Source organism: Phyllobates terribilis, unplaced genomic scaffold, assembly GCF_046119375.1.
Source record: "Phyllobates terribilis strain yellow unplaced genomic scaffold, ASM4611937v1 Scaffold_3__8_contigs__length_932513732, whole genome shotgun sequence".
NCBI lineage: Eukaryota > Metazoa > Chordata > Amphibia > Anura > Dendrobatidae > Phyllobates > Phyllobates terribilis.
The window spans coordinates 859,852,013-859,865,996 of NW_027362763.1; positions in this window are offsets into that span (position 1 = coordinate 859,852,013).

A 13,984-nucleotide genomic window follows, 5' to 3' on the forward strand; every position below is an offset into this window, starting at 1 on the left:
AGCTTTAAGACTGAATTATCAAAAGAAGTGATATTATCCTTTTTGATAATAAGGTAAAATAATAGTTTATTAAAAATTATTCCTCAAGGAAGTTTAAGTAACACTTTTTAAGCTTCTAAATCTGTTATCGGTCTATAATGTGCTCTAATCATGAATATCTAAAGCTGATATGTTACCATGTTTTTTACTCATACATTGCTATTGTGTTATTGAATGAGATATGCCTAACCATTGTTCTGTACATGAGTTATAGGTACATTTTTTCAGTTGTTTTCCAGGACTTGTAAAAAAAAATCATATACAAAGACTATTGAATAACCAATAATTATATTACTTATCTTATAAATCATCCATGATTCTAATGCCGCCACTTCGGTAATGTCATCATTCTTTGTTATGTGGCCTGAAGTGATGATGTTCTGTGCATGAATTATAGGCACATTTTATAAGATTTTTAAGAAATGGACACAGAGAAGGGAATACTCAAAATTATTACTTGTCTTGTAAATCTTCATGTAATTTCCAGTGCAACAGGCCCATTTGCTCTGCTAGTCCTTGTTAGAGTAGCCTGCTGCAATTAGATCCCAACAATACCATCGGTACAGATATGACTAGTCATTGGCCAATGCAGTCATGCAGCATAGTATCATCACTGGTGAAGCCAGGGATTGGCTGTAGCTGTAACCTGTGCATGGTCAGCTCAAAAGTCATGCAAAACAATTTTCAAAGACCAGCGGGACCATTATATCAACAATCTGCTAGCGCCAGGAAATGTTAAGGTAAATTCTACCTATTTGTGAGTTTGACACATTCCCTTCTTTGTGGCCAATATTGAAAAATTTTGAGCAAATTTTAGGTTCAACATATGCCCATGTTACTACCCAGTTATTATTATTATTATTTATTTATATAGCGCCATTGATTCCATGGTGCTGTACATAAGAAGGGGTTACATACCAAGTAAAAATATCACTTACAGTAAACAAACTAACAATTAATAGACTGGTACGGAGGGAAGAGGACCCTGCCCTTGCGGGCTTACATTCTACAGGAGTGGGGAGGAGACAGTAGGTTGGGGGTTGCAGTAGCTTCGGTGTTGTTGAGGAGGCAGCAGGGTCATTGCAGGCTGTAGGCTTTCTTGAAGAGATGGATTTTCAGGTTCCGTCTGAAGGATCCGGATGTGGTGGATAATCGGAAGTGTTGAGGCACAGAATTCCAGAGGATGGGGGATAATCGGGAGAAATCTTGGAGGCGATTGGGTGAGGAACGGATAAGTGTGGAGGAGAGAAGGAGGTTTTGGGAGGACCGGAGGTTACGTGAGGGAATATATCGGGAAATTAGTTCGGAGATGTACGGAGGAGAGAGGTTATGGAGGGCTTTGTAGGTCAGTATTAGTAGTTTGAACTGGATACGCTGGGGGAATGGGAGCCAGTGAAGCGATTTGCAAAGGGGCTTAGCAGAGGAGTAGCGAGGCGAGAGATGAACAAGTCGTGGAGCAGAGTTGAGGATAGACTGGAGGGGTGCGAGAGTGTTAGCAGGGAGGCCACAGAGGAGGATGTTGCAATAGTTGAGGCGGGAGATGATGAGGGCATGCACAAGCAGTTTAGTAAAGTTAGGGTTGAGGAAAGGACAGATTCTGGAAATATTTTTGAGCTGGAGGCGACAGGAGGTGGCGAGAGCTTGGATTTGGGGTTTGAAGGACAGGGCAGAGTCAAGGGTTACTCCGAGGCAGTGGATTGTTGGTACAGCGGAAAGAGTGATGTCATCTATTGTGATAGAATGATCAGGTGGGAAGGATATACGAGATGGTGGAAAGATAGAGTTCAGTTTTGTCCACATTGAGCTTGAGTTGCGGGAGGAGAAGAAGGAGGATATGGCTGATAGACATGCTGGGATTCTGGACATCAGAGAGGTGACGTCTGGGCCAGTGAGGTAGATCTGGGTGTCATCAGCGTACAGATGATACTGGAAGCCATGGGATTTTATGAGCTGTCCCAGGCCAAGGGTATAGATTGAGAAGAGTAGGGGTCCTAGGAGAGAGCCTTGAGGGACTCCAACAGAGAGGGGGCAGGGTGAGGAGGTAGCGTGGGAGTGGGAGACGCTAAATGTGCGGTTAGAAAGGTATGAGGAGATCCAGGATAGGGCAAGGTCTTTGACGCCAAAGGAAGAGAGGATCTGTAGTAGGAGGCAGTGGTCAACTGTATCGAAAGCAGAGGACAGGTCAAGAAGAAGGAGTACAGAGAATTGTCTGTTAGCTTTGGCTGTGAGCAGGTCATTGGTGATTTTGGTAAGGGCAGTTTCGGTGGAATGGTGGGGGCGGAAGCCGGATTGTCGGTTGTCGAAAAGAGAGTTAGATGAAAAGTCGGAGGAAAGTTCGGCGTGAACGTGTTGCTCAAGGAGTTTGGAGGCAAATGGGAGCAGCGATATGGGGCGATAGCTGGACAGGACGGATGGGTTGAGGGGTGGCTTTTTGAGGATGGGCGTGATTGTGGCATGTTTGAAGGCAGCAGGTAAGGTACCAGAGGATAGTGATAGGTTGAAGAGATGGGTTAGGGATGGGTCGAGTGTGGGGGTGAGTTTGGGGAGGAGGTGGGATGGGATGGGGTCGAGTGCACATGTGGTGAGGTGTGATTTGGAGAAGAGACGAGTAAGGTCTCTTTCCGTGATGTTGGGAAGGGAGGTTATGGGGTTAAGGAAATGGTGTGGAAAACAAAGGGGTTGTGGTGGTCGGACAGTAAAGACTTGCCGTGTTTGGTCAATCTTGTTACAGTACAAAGCCTAGAGGAGTACAACAGGTGAATGTTACATTAATATGAGCTTTCCTAAATTATAAGCAAATGAATTAAGCTTTTTTTTTTTGCCTAATGTGGCAGAAACCACACTTCTCTTGGAGATGGAAAGGACATCTAGAGGGGTTATGGAGGAGGCTGATGTTTTTTAGATGTTTTTGCTGAGTGTGCGTGATCTATTTGCTCATAATTTAGAAAAAGTAGTTGAGAAGTAAATGAAATACAAGATTTTTTTATGAAGCAGTGTAAAGAGTTAAAATAAAGATTTATAATTATAATTATTTAACTTTTAAGACCAAAATATCAAAAGAATTGACATTGTCCTTTTTGATAATAAGGTAAAATAATAGGGTATTAAAAATTATTCCTCAAGGTAGCATAAGTAACCCTTTTAAAGCTTCTAAATCTGTTATAGGTCTATAATATGTTCAAATCATGAATTTCTTAAGCTGATATGTTACCATGTTTTTTACTCATACATTGGTATTGTGTTATTGAATGAAATATGCCTGACAATTGTTCTGTACATAAGTTATAGGTACATTTTTTAAGTTGTTTTCCAAGTCTTGTAAAAAAATAATGTGCAAAAAGTGTTGTATAACCAGAAATTATTGCTCATCTTTTAAATCATCCATGATTCCAATGCCGCTGCTCCGGTAATGCCATCAGCCTTTGTTATGTGGCCTGCAGTGATGATGTTGCGTGCATGAATTATAGGTACATTTTAAGTTGTATACGATTTTTAAGAAATGGACACAGAGGAGGGAATACTCAAAATTATTACTTACCTTGTAAATCTTCATGTAATTTCCAGAGCCGCTGGTCCATTTGTCCTGCAGGTCCTTGTTAGAGTAGCCTGCTGCAATTAGATCCCAACAATACCATCGGGACAGATATGACTAGTCAATGGCCAATACAGTTATGCACAACAGTATCATTCATTACTAGTGAAGCCAGGAATTGGCGGCAGCTGTAACTTTTGTATGGGCAGCTCAAAAGTTATGCAAAATAGTTTTCAAGGACCAGCGGGACCATTATATCAACAATCTGCTAGCGGCAGGAAGTTTTTAGGTAAATTCTACCTATTTGTGAGTCTGACACATTTCCTGCTTTCTGGCCAGTATTGAAAAATTTTGAACAAATTATAGGTTTAACATATGCCCATGTTACTACCCAGTACAAAGCCTAAATGAGTACAATAGGCGAATCTTACATTAATATGAGCTTTCCTAAATTATAAGCAAATGGATTAACCTTTTTTTTGCCTAATGTGGCAGAAACCACACTTCTCTTGGAGATGGAAAGGACAGCTAGAGGGGTTATGGAGGAGGCTGATGTTGTTTAGATGTTTTTGCTGAGTGTGCATGATCTATTTGCTCATAATTTACGAATAGTAATTGAGAAGTAAATGTAATGCATGTATTTTTATAAAGCAGAGTAATGAGTGACAATAAAGATTTATAATTGTAATTATTTAAGCTTTAAGACCGAATTATCAAAAGAAGTGATATTATCCTTTTTGATAATAAGGTAAAGTAATAGGGTATTAAAAATTATTCCTCAAGGAAGTTTAAGTAAGCCTTTTAAAGCTTCTAAATCTGTTATAGGTCTATAATGTGTTCTAATCATGAATATCTAAAGCTGATGTGTTACCATGTTTTTTACTCATACATTGGTATTGTGTTATTAAATGAGATATGCCTAACCATTGTTCTGTCCATAAGTTATAGGTACATTTTTTAAGTTGTTTTCCAGGACTTGTAAAAAAATTATGTACAAAATGTGTTGTATAACCAAAAATTATTGTTTATCTTATTAATCATCCATGATTCCAATGCCGCTGCTCCGTTAATGCCATCAGCCTTTGTTATGTGGCCTGCAGTGTTGATGTTGCGTGCATGAATTATAGGTACGTTTTAAGTTGTATAGGATTTTTAAGAAAAGGACACAGAGGAGGGAATACTCAAAATTATTACTTACCTTGTAAATCTTCATGTAATTTCCAGTGCAACAGGCCCATTTGCTCTGTTTGTCCTTGTTAGAGTAGCCTGCGGCAATTAGATACCAACAATACCAAGGGGACAGATATGACTAGTCATTGGCCAATGCAGTCATGCAGCATAGTATCATCACTGGTGAAACCAGGGATTGGCGGTAGCTGTATCCTGTGCATGGTAAGCTCAAATCATGCAAAACAGTTTTCAAAGACCAGCGGGACCATTATATCAACAATCTGCTAGCGGCAGGAAATGTTTAGGTAAACTCTACTTATTTGTGAGTTTGACACATTCTCTTCTTTGTGGCAAATATTGAAAAATTTTGAGCAAATTTTAGGTTCAACATATGCCCATGTTACTACCCAGTTATTATTATTATTATTTATTTATATAGCGCCATTGATTCCATGGTGCTGTACATAAGAAGGGGTTACATACCAAGTAAAAATATCACTTACAGTAAACAAACTAACAATTAATAGACTGGTACGGAGGGAAGAGGACCCTGCCCTTGCGGGCTTACATTCTACAGGAGTGGGGAGGAGACAGTAGGTTGGGGGTTGCAGTAGCTTCGGTGTTGTTGAGGAGGCAGCAGGGTCATTGCAGGCTGTAGGCTTTCTTGAAGAGATGGATTTTCAGGTTCCGTCTGAAGGATCCGGATGTGGTGGATAATCGGAAGTGTTGAGGCACAGAATTCCAGAGGATGGGGGATAATCGGGAGAAATCTTGGAGGCGATTGGGTGAGGAACGGATAAGTGTGGAGGAGAGAAGGAGGTTTTGGGAGGACCGGAGGTTACGTGAGGGAATATATCGGGAAATTAGTTCGGAGATGTACGGAGGAGAGAGGTTATGGAGGGCTTTGTAGGTCAGTATTAGTAGTTTGAACTGGATACGCTGGGGGAATGGGAGCCAGTGAAGCGATTTGCAAAGGGGCTTAGCAGAGGAGTAGCGAGGCGAGAGATGAACAAGTCGTGGAGCAGAGTTGAGGATAGACTGGAGGGGTGCGAGAGTGTTAGCAGGGAGGCCACAGAGGAGGATGTTGCAATAGTTGAGGCGGGAGATGATGAGGGCATGCACAAGCAGTTTAGTAGAGTTAGGGTTGAGGAAAGGACAGATTCTGGAAATATTTTTGAGCTGGAGGCGACAGGAGGTGGTGAGAGCTTGGATGTGGGGTTTGAAGGACAGGGCAGAGTCAAGGGTTACTCCGAGGCAGTGGATTGTTGGTACAGCGGAAAGAGTGATGTCATCTATTGTGATAGAATGATCAGGTGGGAAGGATATGCGAGATGGTGGAAAGATAGAGTTCAGTTTTGTCCACATTGAGCTTGAGTTGCGGGAGGAGAAGAAGGAGGATATGGCTGATAGACATGCTGGGATTCTGGACATCAGAGAAGAGACGTCTGGGCCAGTGAGGTAGATCTGGGTGTCATCAGCGTACAGATGATACTGGAAGCCATGGGATTTTATGAGCTGTCCCAGGCCAAGGGTATAGATTGAGAAGAGTAGGGGTCCTAGGAGAGAGCCTTGAGGGACTCCAACAGAGAGGGGGCAGGGTGAGGAGGTAGCGTGGGAGTGGGAGACGCTAAATGTGCGGTTAGAAAGGTATGAGGAGATCCAGGATAGGGCAAGGTCTTTGACACCAAAGGAAGAGAGGATCTGTAGTAGGAGGCAGTGGTCAACTGTATCGAAAGCAGAGGACAGGTCAAGAAGAAGGAGTACAGAGAATTGTCTGTTAGCTTTGGCTGTGAGCAGGTCATTGGTGATTTTGGTAAGGGCAGTTTCGGTGGAATGGTGGGGGCGGAAGCCGGATTGTCGGTTGTCGAAAAGAGAGTTAGATGAAAAGTCGGAGGAAAGTTCGGCGTGAACGTGTTGCTCAAGGAGTTTGGAGGCAAATGGGAGCAGCGATATGGGGTGATAGCTGGACAGGACGGATGGGTTGAGGGGTGGCTTTTTGAGGATGGGCGTGATTGTGGCATGTTTGAAGGCAGCAGGGAAGGTACCAGAGGATAGTGATAGGTTGAAGAGATGGGTTAGGGATGGGTCGAGTGTGGGGGTGAGGTTGGGGAGGAGGTGGGATGGGATGGGGTCGAGTGCACATGTGGTGAGGTGTGATTTGGAGAAGAGACGAGTAAGGTCTCTTTCCGTGATGTTGGGAAGGGAGGTTATGGGGTTAAGGAAATGGTGTGTAAAACAAAGGGGTTGTGGTGGTCGGACAGTAAAGACTTGCCGTGTTTGGTCAATCTTGTTACAGTACAAAGCCTAGAGGAGTACAACAGGTGAATGTTACATTAATATGAGCTTTCCTAAATTATAAGCAAATGAATTAAGCTTTTTTTTTTTGCCTAATGTGGCAGAAACCACACTTCTCTTGGAGATGGAAAGGACATCTAGAGGGGTTATGGAGGAGGCTGATGTTTTTTAGATGTTTTTGCTGAGTGTGCGTGATCTATTTGCTCATAATTTAGAAAAAGTAGTTGAGAAGTAAATGAAATACAAGGTTTTTTTATGAAGCAGTGTAAAGAGTTAAAATAAAGATTTATAATTATAATTATTTACCTTTTAAGACCAAAATATCAAAAGAATTGACATTGTCCTTTTTGATAATAAGGTAAAATAATAGGCTATTAAAAATTATTCATCAAGGTAGCATAAGTAACCCTTTTAAAGCTTCTAAATCTGTTATAGGTCTATAATATGTTCAAATCATGAATTTCTTAAGCTGATATGTTACCATGTTTTTTACTCATACATTGGTATTGTGTTATTGAATGAAATATGCCTGACAATTGTTCTGTACATAAGTTATAGGTACATTTTTTAAGTTGTTTTCCAAGTCTTGTAAAAAAATAATGTGCAAAAAGTGTTGTATAACCAGAAATTATTGCTCATCTTTTAAATCATCCATGATTCCAATGCCGCTGCTCCGGTAATGCTATCAGCCTTTGTTATGTGGCCTGCAGTGATGATGTTGCGTGCATGAATTATAGGTACATTTTAAGTTGTATACGATTTTTAAGAAATGGACACAGAGGAGGGAATACTCAAAATTATTACTTACCTTGTAAATCTTCATGTAATTTCCAGTGCCGCTGGTCCATTTGTCCTGCAGGTCCTTGTTAGAGTAGCCTGCTGAAATTAGATCCCAACAATACCATTGGGACAGATATGTCTAGTCAATGGCCAATACAGTTATGCACAACAGTATCAATCATTACTAGTGAAGCCAGGAATTGGCGGCAGCTGTAACTTTTGTATGGGCAGCTCAAAAGTTATGCAAAATAGTTTTCAAGGACCAGCGGGACCATTATATCAACAATCTGCTAGCGGCAGGAAGTTTTTAGGTAAATTCTACCTATTTGTGAGTCTGACACATTTCCTGCTTTCTGGCCAGTATTGAAAAATTTTGAACAAATTATAGGTTTAACATATGCCCATGTTACTACCCAGTACAAAGCCTAAATGAGTACAATAGGCGAATCTTACATTAATATGAGCTTTCCTAAATTATAAGCAAATGGATTAACCTTTTTTTTGCCTAATGTGGCAGAAACCACACTTCTCTTGGAGATGGAAAGGACAGCTAGAGGGATTATGGAGGAGGCTGATGTTGTTTAGATGTTTTTGCTGAGTGTGCATGATCTATTTGCTCATAATTTACGAATAGTAATTGAGAAGTAAATGTAATGCATGTATTTTTATAAAGCAGAGTAATGAGTGACAATAAAGATTTATAATTGTAATTATTTAAGCTTTAAGACCGAATTATCAAAAGAAGTGATATTATCCTTTTTGATAATAAGGTAAAGTAATAGGGTATTAAAAATTATTCCTCAAGGAAGTTTAAGTAAGCCTTTTAAAGCTTCTAAATCTGTTATAGGTCTATAATGTGTTCTAATCATGAATATCTAAAGCTGATGTGTTACCATGTTTTTTACTCATACATTGGTATTGTGTTATTAAATGAGATATGCCTAACCATTGTTCTGTCCATAAGTTATAGGTACATTTTTTAAGTTGTTTTCCAGGACTTGTAAAAAAATTATGTACAAAATGTGTTGTATAACCAAAAATTATTGTTTATCTTATTAATCATCCATGATTCTAATGCCGCTGTGCTGGTAATGCCATCAGCCTTTGTTATGTGGCCTGCAGTGTTGATGTTGCGTGCATGAATTATAGGTACGTTTTAAGTTGTATAGGATTTTTAAGAAAAGGACACAGAGGAGGGAATACTCAAAATTATTACTTGTTTTGTAAATCTTCATGTAATTTCCAGTGCAACAGGCCCATTTGCTCTGTTTGTCCTTGTTAGAGTAGCCTGCGGCAATTAGATACCAACAATACCAAGGGGACAGATATGACTAGTCATTGGCCAATGCAGTCATGCAGCATAGTATCATCACTGGTGAAACCAGGGATTGGCGGTAGCTGTAACCTGTGCATGGTCAGCTCAAATCATGCAAAACAGTTTTCAAAGACCAGCGGGACCATTATATCAACAATCTGCTAGCGGCAGGAAATGTTTAGGTAAACTCTACTTATTTGTGAGTTTGACACATTCTCTTCTTTGTGGCCAATATTGAAAAATTTTGAGCAAATTTTAGGTTCAACATATGCCCATGTTACTACCCAGTTATTATTATTATTATTTATTTATATAGCGCCATTGATTCCATGGTGCTGTACATAAGAAGGGGTTACATACCAAGTAAAAATATCACTTACAGTAAACAAACTAACAATTAATTGTCACGGGTGTGTCGCCACGAAGATCGTCACGATTACACAGCCTGACTTCTCGCAGCTGACTTTTTGGTGCTTTGTGTTTTTCGGCAGTGAGGGAGTTAATTCTCTCTCTCTCTGTGCTAGACAAGGTCCAGCCTCGCCCAGCTGCAATCAATGCTGCTGTAGTGAGACTCCTTCAAATGCCTGCTGGTCTGTTAGGGAAGTGTCGGTGAAAGCATTTCATGCAGACTAACAGAGCGGATCGTGGTATTTGGAGTTTCAGAGATAAGTGTATTTGGAGTGTTTTTTCCCTTCCTCGCTTTATCATTTATCTCCTTTCCCGTTGGTGTTCCCTCTGTTGTAGTTGTGTAGCTTTTGTATGCAAGGTGGTTTTGGTTTTTCCCTTGTACTGTCTCGTTCGTCTAAGTACTGTGTGTGGGCATATTATTACTTGTCCCCTTTTGTTGTGATCGGGGTCCTTCTCAGGACTAGATTACTTAGGTGCAGGGATCCTCAGGAGGTAGGGGTTATGCTGGCGGCCTGGACCTCTGTACCTTTAACAGTACCTCCAGGTTGAGTGATTAGTCAGGGCCCCAGCTTAGGGTCAGCTTAGGCCCCCTACCTCCAGTATACAGAGACAGCGTGACATTTTCACCGACCACTTAGTTTTTCTCCAGCTACCATGGATTCAGTAGCCGGTCTAGCTCGGCAGTTGCAGAGTTTGTCCATGGAGCTGGCGGACGTTAGGTCCAAGGTTTTGTATCCTCAGGAGCAAGCCGGACCAGAACCTGAAGTAGCTCTCCCTGACAGGTTCACTGGGGGGCGGGACAAGTTTTTTGTTTTCCGGGAGGCATGCAAGTTGTACTTTCGGCTGCGGCCTCGGTCATCGGGGAGTGAAGAACAAAGGGTGGGAATTGTCATCTCGCTCCTACAAGGGGACCCACAATCTTGGGCGTTCTCTCTTCCCCCGGGCTCCCCGGCTCTCCAGTCAGTGGATAGGTTTTTCGCTGCTCTGGCACTCGTATATGATGACCCAGATCGGATCTCCCTTGCTGAGTCTAAGTTACGTAGGATCCAGCAGGGAGATCGTCCGGCGGAGGAATTCTGTTCGGATTTCCGTAGGTGGGCCACGGACACCCAGTGGAATGACCCGGCTCTTAGAAGCCAGTTTTGTCAAGGTTTATCTGACAAATTACAGGATGTGTTGGCACAGTATGACTCTCCCGCGTCACTGGAAGCCGCTATGGCCCTTGCTATTCGCGTTGACAGACGGCTTCGGGAGAGGTGCGGGATAACTCTAACCCCTGTGATGACTCCACCTCCTACAAGGTCCCCTCATATGGTGGTTCCCCTGGTCAGTCCAGAGGAGCCTATGCAATTAGGAGGGACATCATTTTGGGGGAGGGGGCCGGTGGTGCGCCATAAGACAGGAAGGTGTTTCTTCTGCGGGAGAAAGGGACATTTTATTGCGGGGTGTCCATCCCGTCCCTTGCAGAGTGAAGAGTCGTCGGAAAACTGTTGATCCCAGGTTGTGTGGTGGACGGCAATCTGGGAGTAGGTATTTCGTCCCTAGGTTCGTCTCAGTTTCTCGTACCGGCGGAGGTGGTGGTGGGTACGAGAACTGAGAGGATATCTGTTCTTCTGGATAGTGGGGCCGGGGCTAATCTGGTTGATGCTCGGTTTGCCCGGGTTCAAGGTATGCGATTGAGTGAGTTGGCTAAACCCATCCCCATATTCCCGATCGATGCCAGGCCTCTCGGTCAGGGAAGTTTTTTGCAAGCTGTGCATGACGTAAAACTTCAAGTGGGGGCGATACATAAAGAACTGTTGTCTTGCTACGTGTTGGAGGGTCTTCCCACTCCTATAGTGTTGGGCCTTCCTTGGTTAACTAAGCATAACCCGGTTATTAATTGGCAAACCAGAGAGATAAGCCAATGGAGTAAATTCTGTAATAAAAACTGCATGAACACGGTCATCGGTGCGGTTACTCCTTGGGTCTTACCTCCATTTCTGGCGGACTTTGAGGATGTATTCTCGGAGAAAGGGTGCCAGGAACTACCTCCTCATCGCGAGTATGACTGTTCTGTAAAACTGCTCCCTGAGGCCAAGTTACCTAAAGCTAAGTTGTATAACCTTTCTGGTCCTGAGAGGCAGGCCATGAAGGATTATATTTCAGAAAGTCTGGCTAAGGGGCATATTAGACCTTCATCTTCACCGGTGGCTGCAGGGTTCTTCTTTGTTAAGAAGAAAGATGGAGGCCTACGCCCTTGCCTGGATTTCCGTGAACTTAATCGGATTACGGTCCGAGATCCGTATCCGCTCCCACTTATTCCCGATCTCTTTAATCAGATCGTGGGCGCCAAATGGTTCTCTAAGTTGGATCTCAGGGGGGCGTACAATCTGATTAGGATGAAGGAGGGGGATGAGTGGAAGACGGCGTTTAACACTCCGGAGGGGCATTATGAGAACCTTGTCATGCCATTCGGTCTGACTAATGCCCCGGCGGTGTTCCAACACTTTGTTAATGACATTTTTCGCCGCCTGGTGGGACAGTTTGTTGTCATATATCTGGATAATATCTTAATTTACTCGCCGGATCTGGTGTCTCATCAGGAGCACGTTAGGCAGGTGTTACAGATCTTGCGGGATAATAAACTGTATGCCAAATGGGAAAAGTGTGTGTTCGCCGTACAGGAACTCCAGTTTTTAGGCTTACTGGTTTCAGCGTCCGGTTTTCGTATGGACCCTGGGAAAGTGCGTGCAGTTCTTGAGTGGGATCGGCCTGAGAATCTTAAGGCACTACAACGTTTCCTGGGGTTTGTTAATTATTACCGGAAGTTCATTCATAATTTCTCGTCCATGGTTAAGCCTCTCACAGACATGACTAAAAAGGGGACGGATTTTTCTAGGTGGTCTGACAAGGCTTGTCAAGCATTCTCCTCCTTGAAAAAATGTTTTGCCTCGGCACCCATACTCATTCAACCTGATGCGTCACAGCCATTCATTGTAGAGGTAGACGCTTCCGAGGTAGGGGTGGGAGCAGTATTGTCACAAGGTTCGTCCCCTGGTAAGTGGCATCCGTGCGCCTTTTTCTCTAAGAAATTGTCGTCCGCTGAGAGGAATTACGATGTCGGCAATAGGGAACTCTTGGCCATTAAGTTAGCTTTTGAGGAGTGGCGCCATTTTTTGGAGGGGGCAGTCCATCCGGTCACCGTCATCACCGATCACAAGAACCTGCTATATCTGGAGTCCGCGAAACGTCTGAATCCCAGACAAGCTAGGTGGTCATTGTTTTTTACCAGGTTTAATTTTGTCGTTACATATCGTCCTGGGTCAAAAAATGTAAAGGCGGATGCCTTATCTCGTAGTTTCCCTGGGGCCGGGAATACGGACGACCCGATTCCTATCCTTCAGGAGGGGGTGGTGGTTTCGGCAGTATGCTCTGAGCTGGAGGAGGAGGTATTGGAGGCTCAGGGGGACGCCCCTGTTGGACCTTCGGGGAGACTGTTTGTTCCAGATCAGTTGCGACAAAAGGTGATCGAGGCACACCATAACTCAGTTTTTGCAGGACACCCGGGGAGTAGAGCAACTGTGGATCTCCTCTCGCGTCGGTTTTGGTGGCCTAACTTACATAAGGAGGTGGTAACTTTTGTCGCGTCCTGTGGGGTTTGTGCGCGCTCTAAGACCTCACATACCCGTCCTTCTGGGGCCCTCTTACCTTTGAAGATCCCGGAGCGTCCTTGGACTCATCTGTCTATGGACTTTATTACGGACCTCCCTCCGTCTTCGGGTAAAACGGTCATACTCGTTGTAGTGGACAGGTTCAGCAAGATGGCACATTTTATCGCTCTTCCGGCTCTCCCTAATGCTAAAACTCTTGCGCAGGTGTTCATTGGGGAGATTGTGAGGCTTCACGGGGTACCCTCCGAGGTGGTGTCTGATCGGGGGTCTCAGTTTGTGTCCAAGTTCTGGAAGGCGTTTTGTGCACGGCGGGGGATGCATTTGTCGTTCTCATCGGCTTTTCATCCTCAGACCAATGGTCAGACGGAACGTATGAACCAGAGCTTGGAGACATATCTCCGGTGTTTTGTGTCAGAGAACCAGGAGGACTGGGCTTCTTTCTTACCTCTGGCAGAGTTTGCTCTTAATAATAGGCGGAGCGAGTCCACTGGTAAGTCCCCGTTTTTTGGGGCATATGGTTTTCACCCCCAGTTTTGTACTTTCAGTAGGGGGGGCTCTTCGGGGGTTCCTGAGGAGGAACGATTTTCCTCATCACTCGCTTCAGTATGGAGAGGGGTGCTGAAGAATCTGAATACTATGGGGAACCGATACAAACGTATGGCTGATAGGAGGAGAGTGTCTGGTCCGGACCTAAGTGTGAACGATCGGGTATGGTTGTCTACCAGGAATATAAAACTTAAGGTTCCCTCCTGGAAACTGGGTCCCAGGTTCATCGGGCCGTACAGAATCAGT